We start from the raw sequence: 16,779 nt of genomic DNA, 5'->3' as shown, positions 1-16,779 counted from the left end.
TAGAGCTCCCCTTGAGCTCTTGGTCAATTTTTTTTAGCAAGTCTTAATTGTCATTAATTGAGTTAGGAAGGTGTCTAGGTTCAATGTATTAGGGTTTTCTTTCCTAGCCGTTTTTAGGGGTTAATTAAGTTTTGGGAATTAGGTTAGCATTAACTCCTAGGAAATCATTTTTTCATTTAATTCCTTTTATTCCTTAGGTAGATTTAATTCTTTTAGTTAGAAAGTAGAGTCAATTTAGAGTTGGCGAATTTTGAGAGGAGAGGCAATTAATGCATTGAAATGTGGAAAGTTTTTGGAAAAAGTTAAGTTTCAAAAATCGTGTGGGGTATTTAAAGAAGGATTTAATTCTTGATTGCCTATTAATAGGGAGTTACAAATTGAGATTTGAAAAGCCAATTTGAAAATCAATTAAATTTCCAAAGTAGGCGTTGATGAGTTCAAGAAAGAAATAATTGCACTTAAATTCTTGGTTGGAAAGCCAAAAACGTGTGACTATCTAGGTTGGACGGTTTGGCTTCTCAAAAAGGAATTAATTGCAATTAAAGGCTTTCCCTCACCTTGGTTTTGGAAATTGCATTGATCCATGTTTCCCAATTGGATTTAAAAGCTCATTAAGATTGTAACTCCCCATTAAAAGGACGATTTTTGGGACTTCTCCATTTCCAAAATTATCTCTGAATTTTTATTGGGTGCCTATCCTTCTAACCGACCTCAGTTGACTAAGTTAACCCTAGTCAAGCTTTAGTCCAACACTTGAGTCTAGTCAAGACCACACCTAGGTCGAGTCAACCTTAGTCCACCTATTGAAACCTACCCTAACCGAGTTAACCTAGTTGACTTAGTTAGGTGGGCCTTGTGTCCAAGTCAACTTGAACCCTAGCCCAAGTCAAACACAATTCGAGTCTAGTCAAAGACCTAGATCTAACTCAAGTCAAACCTTAGTCTAAACCTAGTGAGTCAACCGAGATTACCTTATCCCATTCGAGCCTAGTCAAACCTAAGTTAGGTCAAACTTAGTTGAGTCTAAGTCAACCCGAACCTAGTTGACTAAGTCCACCCTAGGTCTAATCCAAGACCAAGATCTAACTCGAGTCAAGCTTGATTCGAGCCTATCCCAACCTACCTAACTCAAACCGAGCTTAGTTGATGAAGTCAACCCTAAACCGAGTTCAACCTAGTCTTAATAAGCCTAAGTCCGAGACCAAGACCTAACCCGAGTCACGTTTTAGTCTAACCCAGGGTGAGTCCAAACCGAGCCTAGGTCAAGTCAACTCTAGTCTAAGTCAAACCTAACCTAGGTTAAACCAAGTTGAGTGAACCTAAACCAAGTTAACCCAACCCTATCCAAGTCAAACCGAGTCCACCTAAGTCAACCGAACCTAGTTGACTAAGTCAACTCAAAACCGAACCCAATTAGTTAGGCCAAACCTAATCCAAGTCCATACTTGTCCAAGTCGAGTCAAACATAGCTCGAGCCTATCTAATCCAAACCGAGTTCTCCCAAACCAACCCGAACCTATCCAAGTCAAACCGAGCCTAGTCGAGTCAACCGAGTGAACCCTAACCCTAGCCTTCGTTCTTTAGTGAATTAATTTCATTTAGTATTATTTATGTTGATTTTTATACTAATTAGTTTATTTATCTAAGTTAGTTTTAGTGTAGAAGTGTGTGTATGGATATCGTATTTGTTTCGTATGTGTGAAATGTATTTGTGATTGTTTGAATTGGTAATTAGATATTGTTTAACTTAGTAGTCGGATTGCATTTTATTGTTTAGCATAGTTGCATTTGCCTTGTTAGTTAACGTAGTTCTTGTCATAATTTGCTTATCGTGTTTTGTTCGTCGTGCATTTAGCGTATTCGTAATAGTCATCTGCATATACATTGGTATACAGTGTCATTTAGATTGCATTAGGTTTGCTTTTTCTTTTAGAGTGTTAAAATAGATTCATAAAGTGAATAGTACACTCAAATAAAAACCAGATTTTTGCCCTATCGCACTAGCATTATTTTCTGTGCAAAAATTCTGTGTTTTCCAAAAAAATTTCTTCTATTCACTTTATTGAAGTGTTATTTAACTGTAGACCAAATTTCAGATCATTCGGAGTTGATTTGGTTTGATTTTTAAGCGTTTTGCAAAAACCGCTTTTTCTGGATTTCAAATTACAGGACTGTCGATATCCTGATTTTTCCTAGATTTGAAACGCTTATATCTGGAGTTGCAGATACTTTTTTTCAATTCTGTAAAAACCGTCAGTTTGTTTAATCTGTCAGTTGCAAAACAGAATAAATTTAGGGAAAATCGGACCTCGTTTGCCCTATTAAACAGTGGTTTTACGATAACCTGTCAGAATGCTATTTTACACTAGTTAGGGGCAGTTTCGTAATTTTCTTAGTTTCGGCAATTTAGACTTGTTTTCAGTAGTTTCTGCATTTTAGGAGTTGCATAATCATCATACAGCATTAGTAGAATTCATTTAGTTAATTTTAGAATTAATTTAGTATTTTATTTAATTTTTGTTTGATAATTAGCATTTGTTTTATTATTTTTGTAAAATTAGAACTAGTTTTAGTTATTGTTTGCATTGTTAGAATAGAATACTAATTTTGTATTTTCTGCATTTTTAGGTGAAAAGTATATTTAGTTTCCAGGGTTATTGTCTAAGTGCAAAGATTCTCTAATTGGCGAAAACACAGAAATACCCTTGGTGTGGAGCAGAAGACTGCGTGCTTATTTATTTTCATTTTAGTGATTAATTGTAGTTGTATTAACTTTATAATTGTAGATTGACATTTGTCATTAATAAATTAAATTTTCTAGAAATATTGTGATTAATTCCTGCTCTTTGAGGATTCGACCCGTACTTACCAGTTCGTGGAAAGTCGGTTTTTATATTTTTGGTTGATGATTTTCCAAAGTTTTATTGAACATAATTGTTTTAAAAAGATCATTTCAAAATATCAACCAAATTTTGGCGCCGTTGCCGGGGAACGGCGAATTAATTACTTTATTTCTTAGAGTTTGATTTATTAATTTGTTTTAGTTAGTTAATTAGTTGTTTTATTTTTAGTTAGTAGGATTAGTAAGTGAATATAGGATTAACATAGTTAGTAAATATAGGATTCACGTATTGTTCTTTTTAGGATTCACTTAATTATCATTCTGCAAGGAGCGATTAGACAGGTGGGTTTTAGAAAAACATAGTTTGTGATTTTCTGTATTTATTTGTTTTTGCATTTTAGAATAGTTTACTTTGTTACTTATTTATTTAGTATAGAATTCTGACATAGCTAGATAGCATATCTGTTTGTTTTTAGTTACTGTTATTTGTTTATTTACATTTTAGTACTTGTGTTAGTTTGTTTTTATTTTTAGATTTAGGTCGTTTGCTTACATCTGGTCTTAGTACCAGTGTATGCAGGGGCGACGAGGTCTAGGAACCCCATTACACCCATTTGTTGACAACCCAGAGAGAATTTTACATTCTCATCGAAGTTCGGCAACAATGGCTGACATGGATCCTCCACCTCCACCCCCAGTTCTTTCACGCCCTCTGCGGGAATACTTCATTCCCACAGATTATGTGCAGGCATCCTGCATTCGGAGACCCGATGTAGGAGCGCCACATTATGAGATTAAGGCCAGCATTATTCAGATGCTTCCATCCTTTTATGGCCTTAGTCATGAGGATCCCAACCGACATTTAGATGAATTCCTCGAAATCTGTTCTACTGTTAAGATACAAAATTTCGATGATGATGCTTTAAGGTTGACTCTATTCCCCTTTTCATTGAAGGACAAAGCCAAGTATTGGCTAAAGTCCTTAGATTCTGTAGAAATAGAGTCCTGGGATCAGTTGCAACACGAGTTTCTTCGGAAATACTATCCCATTGGTCGCACAAACCAATATCGTAGAGCCATCACTAGCTTTTCAGAGCTAGATGGTGAGCGCTTTCATGAGACCTGGGAGAGAATGAAGGATCTCCTCAGGAAATGTCCCCATCATCAGGTGCCGAAATGGCAACTGGTGCAGAGCTTCTATGATGGATTGTCTGACAAGAATCGTCAGATGATCGACTCTTCATGTGGAGGGACATTCATGCTGAAGAGCGAGGACGAAGCATGGAGGCTATTTGATACATTGGCCGAGAATTCACTCCACCATGCTTCGAGCACTCATTCTGATAGAGCCACACCCAGCATTCAGAAGAAAGCTGGTGTTCTTGAGATTGGTCCATCTACTGCACTACAGTGCAAGGTATACATGATTGCTCAGAAGCTGGACCAGCTTCTCTCAGGACCATCCACTACACAGCAGGTGTGTACTCTTTGTGCCAGTCCGGCACACAAGATCACTGAGTGCCCTTCGGTAGCTCAGTACCCTGAATTTGTTCAAGAACAAGTTCAGGCAGCTCAGGGTTACGTCAGACCGCCGAATAACCCATTTCCATCGACATATAATCCGGGTTGGCGTAACCATCCCAATTTTTCGTGGAAGTATCCACAGTCTTCCACACAGAGGCCTACACCCTCTGAGCCAGTTCGGCAGCCATCTTTTACTCAGTCATTTCAAAGACCGAACTATTCTCAGTCTTCTTCTTCTTCTGTCACTCCCCCGATTCAGCAGGAGTCTGCCCCGCAGACATCTTTTGAGGAGAGACTTCTCCAGGCATTCCAAGAGGTGAAAACCTCTAATCAGAACGCCTTCGAGAAGTGTAGCCAGATTTTGAGTTCGCATACGCAGTCCATTGCGAAGTTAGAATCGCAAATGGGACAGTTAGCTGAGGCTATTAGTAGGAGACCCGAGGGTACATTGCCGAGTCAGGCTGTCATGAACCCGAAGGGTAAGGACCAGATGACTGGAGGCCTATTTCATACTGAGACACAGCAGCAGGCCAAATCGGTTATGGCCCTGAGGAGTGGACGTGAGTATCACGTCGAGAGCAGAGAGCGAGAGAGTAGAGAGAGGATAAAGGAGCCAGAGACCATTGTTTCACCTACGTCGGCTCAATCATCATCCCTATCCCCATCATCACCTTCATCATCATCATTATCTTCATCCTCAGAGAAGAAGAAGGATAGGAGTGAGCCTTCTCACAAAGAGGAGGAGCCAACAGAGTATATTCCCCCACCACCCTATCCCAAAGCATTAGAGTCTCCCGGATATAGAGGAAAGCAAGGTGCGAAGATCCAGGACATGCTTGACATCTTCAAGCATGTGCAGATCAACCTACCTTTGCTCGATGCTATTCAGCAGGTGCAGGCATATGCCAAATTCCTGAAGGAACTATGTACGCAGAAGCGTAAATCTAGAGAGAGTTCCTAATAGGGTTCATCTGACTGAGCAGGTGAGTTCAGTACTTCAGCATCAGACACCACCAAAGCTCAAGGACCCTGGAGCCCCTATCATTATCTGTACTATAGGGAACATTCGGATAGAACGCGCATTGCTCGATCTTGGAGCAAGCGTGAACATTCTACCCGGATATTTCTTTGATTCTTTTGGGCTAGGAGAGATGAGATCGACTCTGATTACACTGCAGCTGGCAGATCGTTCCGTCAAGGTACCGAGAGGTGTCTTGGAGGACGTGCTAGTTAAGGTGGATGACTTTTATTTTCCAGTCGATTTTATTATTCTTGATATGGAAGGAGTAGACAGCCAGCACTAGACTCCGATAATTTTAGGCAGACCATTCTTGGCGACTGCCAATGCGTGCATCAATTATAGAACCGGAGCAATGGATCTCTCGTTCGGCAATCGGAAAGTCAAGCTGAATATTTTCAATGCCGCGATGGGACCAGCAGGAGACATGGACTGCTTTCATGTAGACATTGCACATGAGTTAGTGGAGGAGCAGCCCGAGTTGTACATTACTGAGGATTCTTTAGATCTATACCATATAGAGAAGAATAGTAGTGTAGATAGTGTAGATGTGTCTAGAGTGTCGTCAGAGAGACCACCTTGGGGAGCTATCAGGGAGCCTCTTCCACCACTTGCGGAGACCCCCGCCAAGTCTTCGATCGAGTCACCTCCGAAACTCGAGTTGAAACCCTTACCAGATTCACTCAAGTATGCTTATCTCAGAGATAATGAGACTCTGCTTGTGATCATCTCGTCCTTGCTCACTGAGGACCAGGAACAGAGACTGTTGACTATTCTTCGAGAGCATAAGGCAGCGATTGGCTGGGGAGTTGCTGATCTGAAGGGGATTGATCATTCATTCTGCATGCATAGAATCCATTGTGATGAGGAAGTCAAGCCATTTAGGGATATACAGAGAAGGCTAAATCCCAACATGAAGGAAGTGGTGAAGAAAAAGGTGGTGAAGTGGTTGGATGCCGGAATCATTTACCCTATTTCTGATAGCCAGTGGGTCAGTCTGATTCAGGTTGTGCCGAAGAAGTCAGGACTCACTGTGGTTGAGAACGAGAAGGGTAAGAGAATTCCGATGAGGACCACTACAGGATGGCGAGTCTGCATCGATTATAGGAAACTTAATGTGGCAACTAAGAAAGATCATTTCCCATTGCCATTCATTGATCAGATCTTAGAAAGACTCGCAGGCCAGAGCTACTACTGCTTTCTAGATGGATATTCAGGATACAATCAGTTAGCTGTCCATCCTGATGACCAGGAGAAGACCACATTTACATGTCCTTATGGCACCTTCGCGTTTAGACGTATGCCGTTTGGGCTCTGTAATGCCCCGACTACTTTTCAGAGGTGCATGCTTGCTATCTTCTCGGACATGATTGATGATGTGATGGAAGTTTTTATGGATGACTTTTCAGTGTATGGCTCTTCTTTTGAAGATTGCCTCCAAAAACTTGCTCGAGTACTGAGTAGGTGTGCGGAGACCAATCTCGTCCTGAGTTGGGAAAAGAGCCATTTTATGGTCCAGGAGGGGATTGTGCTAGGACACATTGTGTCCAAGCGTGGTATTGAGGTTGACAGAGCGAAGGTGGAATCCATTTCTCGTTTGACTCCACCCACCTCTGTGAGGCAGATTCGATCATTTTTAGGGCATGCGGGATTTTACAGGCGGTTCATAAAAGATTTCAGCAAAATCTCTCGACCGCTCTGCACTTTATTGGAGAAAGACCAACCCTTTGTTTTCGGTGAGGATTGTATGAACCCCTTTGAGATTCTCAAAGAGGCCTTGATTACTGCACCTATTTTGAGACCTCCAGATTGGACTCTCCCATTTGAGATTATGTGTGATGCATCTGATTACGCTATGGGGGCCATTTTAGGACAACACATTGATAGGAATCCCTATGTGATCTACTATGCGAGTAGAACTCTGTCTGATGCTCAGATGAATTATACTACGACAGAAAAGGAGCTACTTGCGGTAGTTTTTGCATTGGATAAATTCAGGTCCTATTTACTCGGTTCGAAGGTGGTTGTCTATTCTGACCATTCAGCATTGAAATATTTGTTGAATAAGAAAGACACCAAACCGAGATTGATTCGTTGGGTCCTACTACTACAGGAGTTTGATCTCGAGATTCGAGATAAGAAGGGAAGCGAGAATGTAGTAGCAGACCATCTTTCCAGACTGATCGTGGAGACCACGCAGGATCAGAGGCCGATAAGTGATTCTTTCCCCGACGAGCAGATCATGTCAGTCAGTACACCGCAGTTACCCTGGTTTGCAGATATTGTGAACTATCTGGTTTCGAGGCAGATACCTGAGCATTGGAACAAGAATGAGCGTGAGAGATTCCTATCTTAGGTAAGGCACTATTATTGGGATGAACAAGAGTTGTTGAAATACTGTGCTGACCAGATCATTAGGAGATGTGTTCCGGAGGAGGAGTACCAGTCCATTTTGAATTTTTCTCATTCATTAGCCGGTGGAGGGCATTTTAGCAGTAGGAAAACGGCTGCAAAGGTTTTGCAGTCAGGATTTTATTGGCCCACACTCCACAGGGATGCTCATGAGTTCTGTAGGCGATGCCTGCGATGTCAGCAGATTGGGAACATGTCCAAGAGGGACATGATGCCCTTGCTTCCGATTTTGATAGTCGAGATTTTTGATGTTTGGGGCATTGATTTCATGGGACCATTTCCGCCTTCATTCGGAAATTTATACATTCTGGTGGCGGTTGATTATGTGTCCAAGTGGGTCGAGGCTGTGGCAACCAAGACCAATGATCATAGAGTAGTGCTTAAGTTCATTAAGCACAACATTTTCAGTCGTTTTCGGGTGCCACGTGCGATGATTAGCGATGGTGGCAAGCATTTTAGGAATGTACAGATAGCTGCTCTTCTGAGAAGATATTCTGTCAATCATAGATTCACCACTCCATATCATCCGCAGACTAGTGGACAGGTTGAAGTGTCCAATAGGGAGATTAAGCAAATTTTAGAAAAGACAGTTCGCCCGGACCGCAAGGATTGGTCTCAGCGCTTAGATGATGCACTTTGGGCATATAGAACTGCTTTTAAGACTCCCATTGGTATGTCCCCGTATCGCCTTGTATTCGGGAAAGCATGCCATTTTCCTGTCGAGCTAGAGCATAGAGCTTATTGGGCTATCAAGAAATTGAATTTTGACCTCACCCAGGCTGGCAAAGAGAGAGCATTGCAACTCTCAGAATTAGAGGAACTCCGGAATGATGCGTATGAGAATGCCAAATTATACAAAGCTCACACAAAAGCATTTCATGATAAGCATATTGTCAGGAAAGTGTTTGAACCAGATCAGAAAGTGTGGCTATGCAATTCTCGTTTGCATTTATTCCCAGGAAAGTTGAGATCGAGATGGACAGGTCCTTACATCGTGAAAGAAGTATTTCCCCATGGAGCAGTGACATTATTCGATCCTATGACCCAAGGTACATTCAAGGTAAATGGGCAAAGACTGAAGCCCTTCATTTCAGATGCCTTGCAGGATGGTGAGTGTGAGATAGTGCATCTCACGAAGGCATGAGGATTCGACCAGAGGGATGTATCATATGTACATTAATTTGTTTTTCATTTCAGGGTTTTTCTTTATTCAGTATTTCATTTCATATGTGCTAACATTTGTTTTGATGTATGCAGGATGAATCTAACACCTAGTGTATCAGTTACTAGGTGCATGGAAGAGCTTTCAAAGAATTAAAAGATCAGATGAAATTCAACTTCAGAAGCTCAGAGCAAATCAGGTTGTATCTATCCTTTCTCCCATATTTTTGTTAGTGTCTTTTAGTGTGCATGTGCATTACATTTTTACTTATTTTGTATGCCACTAGGGACAGTGTCATTCAAGCATGAGGAGGTGGTTTAGATGCATGCACACAAAAAAATTTCAAAATTTTTTGTATGACTGGTAATCTAAGCAGGCATTTGAGAATAAGTTGTCGCATATATGATTATTTTTGGCATAATCTAACAGTTTATAAATTTTTAAGCCCCATAAAAAAAAAATTTCTGAACTGAGTCAAATAGAGTAGTTATTCATGAGAAAATTCAAAGAAAAGATAGTATTTGATTGTTAGAAAATTTTGAATCACTTTAGTATAAGTATGCACAGTATGTTTTCTGAAAGAAATAAGCAATGGAAAGATGTGGTTGAAAAATGAGTTTAAAAGAATAGAGCTACGTTTAGTTGTTGATGTCTTCGTGAATCCTAGTAGTGGAACTCAGACACGAGATGAAGTGTTTGAGTATCTTAACGAAAAGGATAACGAAGGAGATCATCTTCTTGTCTAAGTCGATATCTGTGGCCTTTGTAGTTCGAGTAAGTAGAATCTGAAGGGTGTTTTACACCTGGTGCCCCAAAGCCAGCTGGTTTGGGAGCCATCGGTTCGAAAGCTTGTTACATGGACTGCATAGAAAGCCTAAGAGATAGAGACATTGCACATGACGAGAGACAGACTATACGTAAACTATTAGAATAGAAGGTCTAGTGACTCGAGCAATTAAGTCCGAGGGATACTTTGTATCTAGTGCCCTAAGGTTGGCCAGCTTGGGAGTCACTGACCCAAAGCTCGCTACACGGGTCACGAAAACTGACTATTTGAAATAGTGCTCATATGAGAAGAATGCGCAAGAGATCAAAAGTTGAAAAAAGAGTGAAAATGAGAAAAAAAGAATGTGTTGAATGAGAAAATTTTCATTGCTTAGGCATATATGTGTATTACTGTGCAGAAAATATACAAGTGATAATAAATGAGTAAAACATGAGAATACTTGACTTTCAGAGAAAAATCATGAACTAGCTACAATATTAGAAAAGTGAAGGAAAAGAATTTTTACTGTGGCGGTATGAGATTTTTAAACTTGTTTTGAGAATGTCAATTACATGAAATATTTGTTCTAACTGCATTCTTAAGAGCCTTATATTTTTGAAAAATCATCCTCGCATTTCATTGATGTTTGTGGGTAGCATCTCTGCAAACCCTCACGAGACCTTACTCGTCCACTAGTGTAAGCTAGGGGTTTAAAGGGCTTGTTGCATACGCTAAATGCAACCGTGATTCCTACGAAAGTGAGTTAGTATTATGCATTCATGCTTAGCATTTCTTGTCTTCAGGGCATATCATGATTAGGGTTTGTTAAGGGACTAACAAACATTCAAGCATGGGGGTATTTGATGATGCATGAAATGCACATCATGTAAACAAGTTTTTCATGCATTTTGTATCAAGTTTAAGGTTTTAAACCCATGTTTAGATGTGTTTTGATAGTAAGGGGCTATGGTTCGAATTTCAGAAAAATCAGAGTTAAAATGAGAGAGTTATGGCTATTTCAGTGTTTGGGCACGAATTTCGAGGTGGATCGGATCCATATCCGACCCAATTAGGTTAATTGGACCTTGGATCAACTCTTAGAAAGCCCAAAACCCAACCCACACGCCTATCCATATCCATTTCAAAAAGTTTTTCTGAAAACCCCCTAGAAAGTGGCGCCTAGCAAATTTTATTTTTTTAACCTTCTTTCTGAAAAATGTCAAAACTATAAATAGTTTTTTTTAAAGAACCCTAGGCGTCTTTGGCTGTGTTTGGACGCCCCTTGCAGTGAATCTACTCCAGCAACTCCTTCCTCTTCATCTTCCCCAACGTTTTGGCCATTGAAGACCGACCTATGCTTGATTTTCAAGCATATCTTCGATTTCTCTTTGCTCCTTTCCATTTCTTTCTTTCTCCTTGCTGTAGTTTCACCATTTTTCTGTATTTTTGCAGGTGTAGCAGAGGTGGAGACCATTAACCTTGGGCGGGAGTGCGCAACACACCACCAAGGTGAGCCGGCCCTACCTCCATCCGGCTTTCTACATCCTCCGATCAAGGATCGACTCACATTCCATCATCGGTGGATCTCCAACGTGTAGCAGCTGCAAAGGTTCTGTTTTTTGGTGAAGTACAGCATTCTCGAACTGCGTAGGACGTCCATCTCCAGCCACGGTCCGCTCTTCTTCATCCCCCCGGTCGCCGGATCTTCCAAAAGGTAGGTCTTCTTCTTCTAGCTAAAACCGAAAGTGAGTGTTGCTTTTTTTTTATTATTTTCGGTGTGTTTTGTGTTTTTATTTTTGGTTCAACCTTAGAGTAGCATTCGTGCATAGACCAGCACGTTAGATATAGGTTTTGTTTTATTGGTTTCATGTTTGGTTAGCTATTCTCATTGTTTTTCAAGAAAAACATGTAAATCGGCTAGAGTTTTTCTAGCCGATTTGAGCTTTTGTTTCCAACGCGTCTCATTGTGGAATTTTTACAGAAAATCCAATAAAAATATTTCAATTTGATTCATTTTAATTGTTTGGTTATGTGTTATGATTTTGTGTTCAATTAAAAAAAAACAAAATCCAAAAATCGGCTAGACTTATTCTAGCCGATTCTTGATTTTCATAAAAATAAATTTTTGTGTTTTGATATTTTTGTTTCGTCCAGCATGTGTATTGTGTTGTTTTGCTGAAAATCTCATTAGAAAATTTCATTTTAGTTCATTTTTATTCGTGGGTTGTGCTTGTGTCTTGTTTTGATTTTATTTTTGAAAAAGAAAAAAAATCGGCTAGGATTATTCTAGCCGATCTTAGTATTTTTGTTAAATGTATGTGTTGATGTTGGTAAACTGTGTAGTTGCTGTGTGTTTTAGGTGTTAACAGCAGTATATAGTCGTGTTAGTTCATTTCATTTGTTTAGGATAGTTCTAAATAATCGTTTTTAGCATTTTGCGTTTTTGGTGTTTTGGATCTATTGAAAAACAAAAAATTACAAAAGTCGATTTTTCAATTCTTTATGTTCTTAATAAATTCCAGCATAGGGCTGTTCATGTTTGCATTTGTGGAGTTAGGAGTTCTTTTCATTATATTTTAATTTAGTTTTATCAAAATATTGGTTCCTTAGTAAGTCGTTTTTTTTTTTTTTAGTTTAAGTTTTTATTCTTATTTTTTTTAGTCTTCTTCTTCCCCAAGGAGGGGCGGCAGCCATTAGAGCTCCCCTTGAGCTCTTGGTCAATTTTTTTTAGCAAGTCTTAATTGTCATTAATTGAGTTAGGAAGGTGTCTAGGTTCAATGTATTAGGGTTTTCTTTCCTAGCCGTTTTTAGGGGTTAATTAAGTTTTGGGAATTAGGTTAGCATTAACTCCTAGGAAATCATTTTTTCATTTAATTCCTTTTATTCCTTAGGTAGATTTAATTCTTTTAGTTAGAAAGTAGAGTCAATTTAGAGTTGGCGAATTTTGAGAGGAGAGGCAATTAATGCATTGAAATGTGGAAAGTTTTTGGAAAAAGTTAAGTTTCAAAAATCGTGTGGGGTATTTAAAGAAGGATTTAATTCTTGATTGCCTATTAATAGGGAGTTACAAATTGAGATTTGAAAAGCCAATTTGAAAATCAATTAAATTTCCAAAGTAGGCGTTGATGAGTTCAAGAAAGAAATAATTGCACTTAAATTCTTGGTTGGAAAGCCAAAAACGTGTGACTATCTAGGTTGGACGGTTTGGCTTCTCAAAAAGGAATTAATTGCAATTAAAGGCTTTCCCTCACCTTGGTTTTGGAAATTGCATTGATCCATGTTTCCCAATTGGATTTAAAAGCTCATTAAGATTGTAACTCCCCATTAAAAGGACGATTTTTGGGACTTCTCCATTTCCAAAATTATCTCTGAATTTTTATTGGGTGCCTATCCTTCTAACCGACCTCAGTTGACTAAGTTAACCCTAGTCAAGCTTTAGTCCAACACTTGAGTCTAGTCAAGACCACACCTAGGTCGAGTCAACCTTAGTCCACCTATTGAAACCTACCCTAACCGAGTTAACCTAGTTGACTTAGTTAGGTGGGCCTTGTGTCCAAGTCAACTTGAACCCTAGCCCAAGTCAAACACAATTCGAGTCTAGTCAAAGACCTAGATCTAACTCAAGTCAAACCTTAGTCTAAACCTAGTGAGTCAACCGAGATTACCTTATCCCATTCGAGCCTAGTCAAACCTAAGTTAGGTCAAACTTAGTTGAGTCTAAGTCAACCCGAACCTAGTTGACTAAGTCCACCCTAGGTCTAATCCAAGACCAAGATCTAACTCGAGTCAAGCTTGATTCGAGCCTATCCCAACCTACCTAACTCAAACCGAGCTTAGTTGATGAAGTCAACCCTAAACCGAGTTCAACCTAGTCTTAATAAGCCTAAGTCCGAGACCAAGACCTAACCCGAGTCACGTTTTAGTCTAACCCAGGGTGAGTCCAAACCGAGCCTAGGTCAAGTCAACTCTAGTCTAAGTCAAACCTAACCTAGGTTAAACCAAGTTGAGTGAACCTAAACCAAGTTAACCCAACCCTATCCAAGTCAAACCGAGTCCACCTAAGTCAACCGAACCTAGTTGACTAAGTCAACTCAAAACCGAACCCAATTAGTTAGGCCAAACCTAATCCAAGTCCATACTTGTCCAAGTCGAGTCAAACATAGCTCGAGCCTATCTAATCCAAACCGAGTTCTCCCAAACCAACCCGAACCTATCCAAGTCAAACCGAGCCTAGTCGAGTCAACCGAGTGAACCCTAACCCTAGCCTTCGTTCTTTAGTGAATTAATTTCATTTAGTATTATTTATGTTGATTTTTATACTAATTAGTTTATTTATCTAAGTTAGTTTTAGTGTAGAAGTGTGTGTATGGATATCGTATTTGTTTCGTATGTGTGAAATGTATTTGTGATTGTTTGAATTGGTAATTAGATATTGTTTAACTTAGTAGTCGGATTGCATTTTATTGTTTAGCATAGTTGCATTTGCCTTGTTAGTTAACGTAGTTCTTGTCATAATTTGCTTATCGTGTTTTGTTCGTCGTGCATTTAGCGTATTCGTAATAGTCATCTGCATATACATTGGTATACAGTGTCATTTAGATTGCATTAGGTTTGCTTTTTCTTTTAGAGTGTTAAAATAGATTCATAAAGTGAATAGTACACTCAAATAAAAACCAGATTTTTGCCCTATCGCACTAGCATTATTTTCTGTGCAAAAATTCTGTGTTTTCCAAAAAAATTTCTTCTATTCACTTTATTGAAGTGTTATTTAACTGTAGACCAAATTTCAGATCATTCGGAGTTGATTTGGTTTGATTTTTAAGCGTTTTGCAAAAACCGCTTTTTCTGGATTTCAAATTACAGGACTGTCGATATCCTGATTTTTCCTAGATTTGAAACGCTTATATCTGGAGTTGCAGATACTTTTTTTCAATTCTGTAAAAACCGTCAGTTTGTTTAATCTGTCAGTTGCAAAACAGAATAAATTTAGGGAAAATCGGACCTCGTTTGCCCTATTAAACAGTGGTTTTACGATAACCTGTCAGAATGCTATTTTACACTAGTTAGGGGCAGTTTCGTAATTTTCTTAGTTTCGGCAATTTAGACTTGTTTTCAGTAGTTTCTGCATTTTAGGAGTTGCATAATCATCATACAGCATTAGTAGAATTCATTTAGTTAATTTTAGAATTAATTTAGTATTTTATTTAATTTTTGTTTGATAATTAGCATTTGTTTTATTATTTTTGTAAAATTAGAACTAGTTTTAGTTATTGTTTGCATTGTTAGAATAGAATACTAATTTTGTATTTTCTGCATTTTTAGGTGAAAAGTATATTTAGTTTCCAGGGTTATTGTCTAAGTGCAAAGATTCTCTAATTGGCGAAAACACAGAAATACCCTTGGTGTGGAGCAGAAGACTGCGTGCTTATTTATTTTCATTTTAGTGATTAATTGTAGTTGTATTAACTTTATAATTGTAGATTGACATTTGTCATTAATAAATTAAATTTTCTAGAAATATTGTGATTAATTCCTGCTCTTTGAGGATTCGACCCGTACTTACCAGTTCGTGGAAAGTCGGTTTTTATATTTTTGGTTGATGATTTTCCAAAGTTTTATTGAACATAATTGTTTTAAAAAGATCATTTCAAAATATCAACCAAATTTTGGCGCCGTTGCCGGGGAACGGCGAATTAATTACTTTATTTCTTAGAGTTTGATTTATTAATTTGTTTTAGTTAGTTAATTAGTTGTTTTATTTTTAGTTAGTAGGATTAGTAAGTGAATATAGGATTAACATAGTTAGTAAATATAGGATTCACGTATTGTTCTTTTTAGGATTCACTTAATTATCATTCTGCAAGGAGCGATTAGACAGGTGGGTTTTAGAAAAACATAGTTTGTGATTTTCTGTATTTATTTGTTTTTGCATTTTAGAATAGTTTACTTTGTTACTTATTTATTTAGTATAGAATTCTGACATAGCTAGATAGCATATCTGTTTGTTTTTAGTTACTGTTATTTGTTTATTTACATTTTAGTACTTGTGTTAGTTTGTTTTTATTTTTAGATTTAGGTCGTTTGCTTACATCTGGTCTTAGTACCAGTGTATGCAGGGGCGACGAGGTCTAGGAACCCCATTACACCCATTTGTTGACAACCCAGAGAGAATTTTACATTCTCATCGAAGTTCGGCAACAATGGCTGACATGGATCCTCCACCTCCACCCCCAGTTCTTTCACGCCCTCTGCGGGAATACTTCATTCCCACAGATTATGTGCAGGCATCCTGCATTCGGAGACCCGATGTAGGAGCGCCACATTATGAGATTAAGGCCAGCATTATTCAGATGCTTCCATCCTTTTATGGCCTTAGTCATGAGGATCCCAACCGACATTTAGATGAATTCCTCGAAATCTGTTCTACTGTTAAGATACAAAATTTCGATGATGATGCTTTAAGGTTGACTCTATTCCCCTTTTCATTGAAGGACAAAGCCAAGTATTGGCTAAAGTCCTTAGATTCTGTAGAAATAGAGTCCTGGGATCAGTTGCAACACGAGTTTCTTCGGAAATACTATCCCATTGGTCGCACAAACCAATATCGTAGAGCCATCACTAGCTTTTCAGAGCTAGATGGTGAGCGCTTTCATGAGACCTGGGAGAGAATGAAGGATCTCCTCAGGAAATGTCCCCATCATCAGGTGCCGAAATGGCAACTGGTGCAGAGCTTCTATGATGGATTGTCTGACAAGAATCGTCAGATGATCGACTCTTCATGTGGAGGGACATTCATGCTGAAGAGCGAGGACGAAGCATGGAGGCTATTTGATACATTGGCCGAGAATTCACTCCACCATGCTTCGAGCACTCATTCTGATAGAGCCACACCCAGCATTCAGAAGAAAGCTGGTGTTCTTGAGATTGGTCCATCTACTACACTACAGTGCAAGGTATACATGATTGCTCAGAAGCTGGACCAGCTTCTCTCAGGACCATCCACTACACAGCAGGTGTGTACTCTTTGTGCCAGTCCGGCACACAAGATCACTGAG

At 39.0% G+C, this 16,779-nt stretch overlaps 2 non-coding genes across 2 annotated transcripts; both read right to left on the bottom strand.

Moving 5' to 3' along the window:
* Positions 1-3,909: 3,909 nt before the first annotated feature.
* Positions 3,910-4,012, bottom strand: LOC149829958 (small nucleolar RNA R71). Its single transcript, XR_016433990.1, has one exon. It is a non-coding gene; the product is annotated as a small nucleolar RNA R71 (small nucleolar RNA).
* A 12,315-nt stretch (positions 4,013-16,327) lies between these two features.
* On the bottom strand, positions 16,328-16,430 carry LOC149829957 (small nucleolar RNA R71). The gene has a single exon (XR_016433989.1). It is a non-coding gene; the product is annotated as a small nucleolar RNA R71 (small nucleolar RNA).
* Between the last annotated feature and the right edge of the window lie 349 nt (positions 16,431-16,779).

Source organism: Nuphar pumila, chromosome 8 (assembly GCF_984573655.1).
Source record: "Nuphar pumila chromosome 8, dmNupPumi1.hap1.1, whole genome shotgun sequence".
Classification (NCBI taxonomy): domain Eukaryota; kingdom Viridiplantae; phylum Streptophyta; class Magnoliopsida; order Nymphaeales; family Nymphaeaceae; genus Nuphar; species Nuphar pumila.
This window is presented reverse-complemented; position numbering and strand designations above follow the sequence as displayed.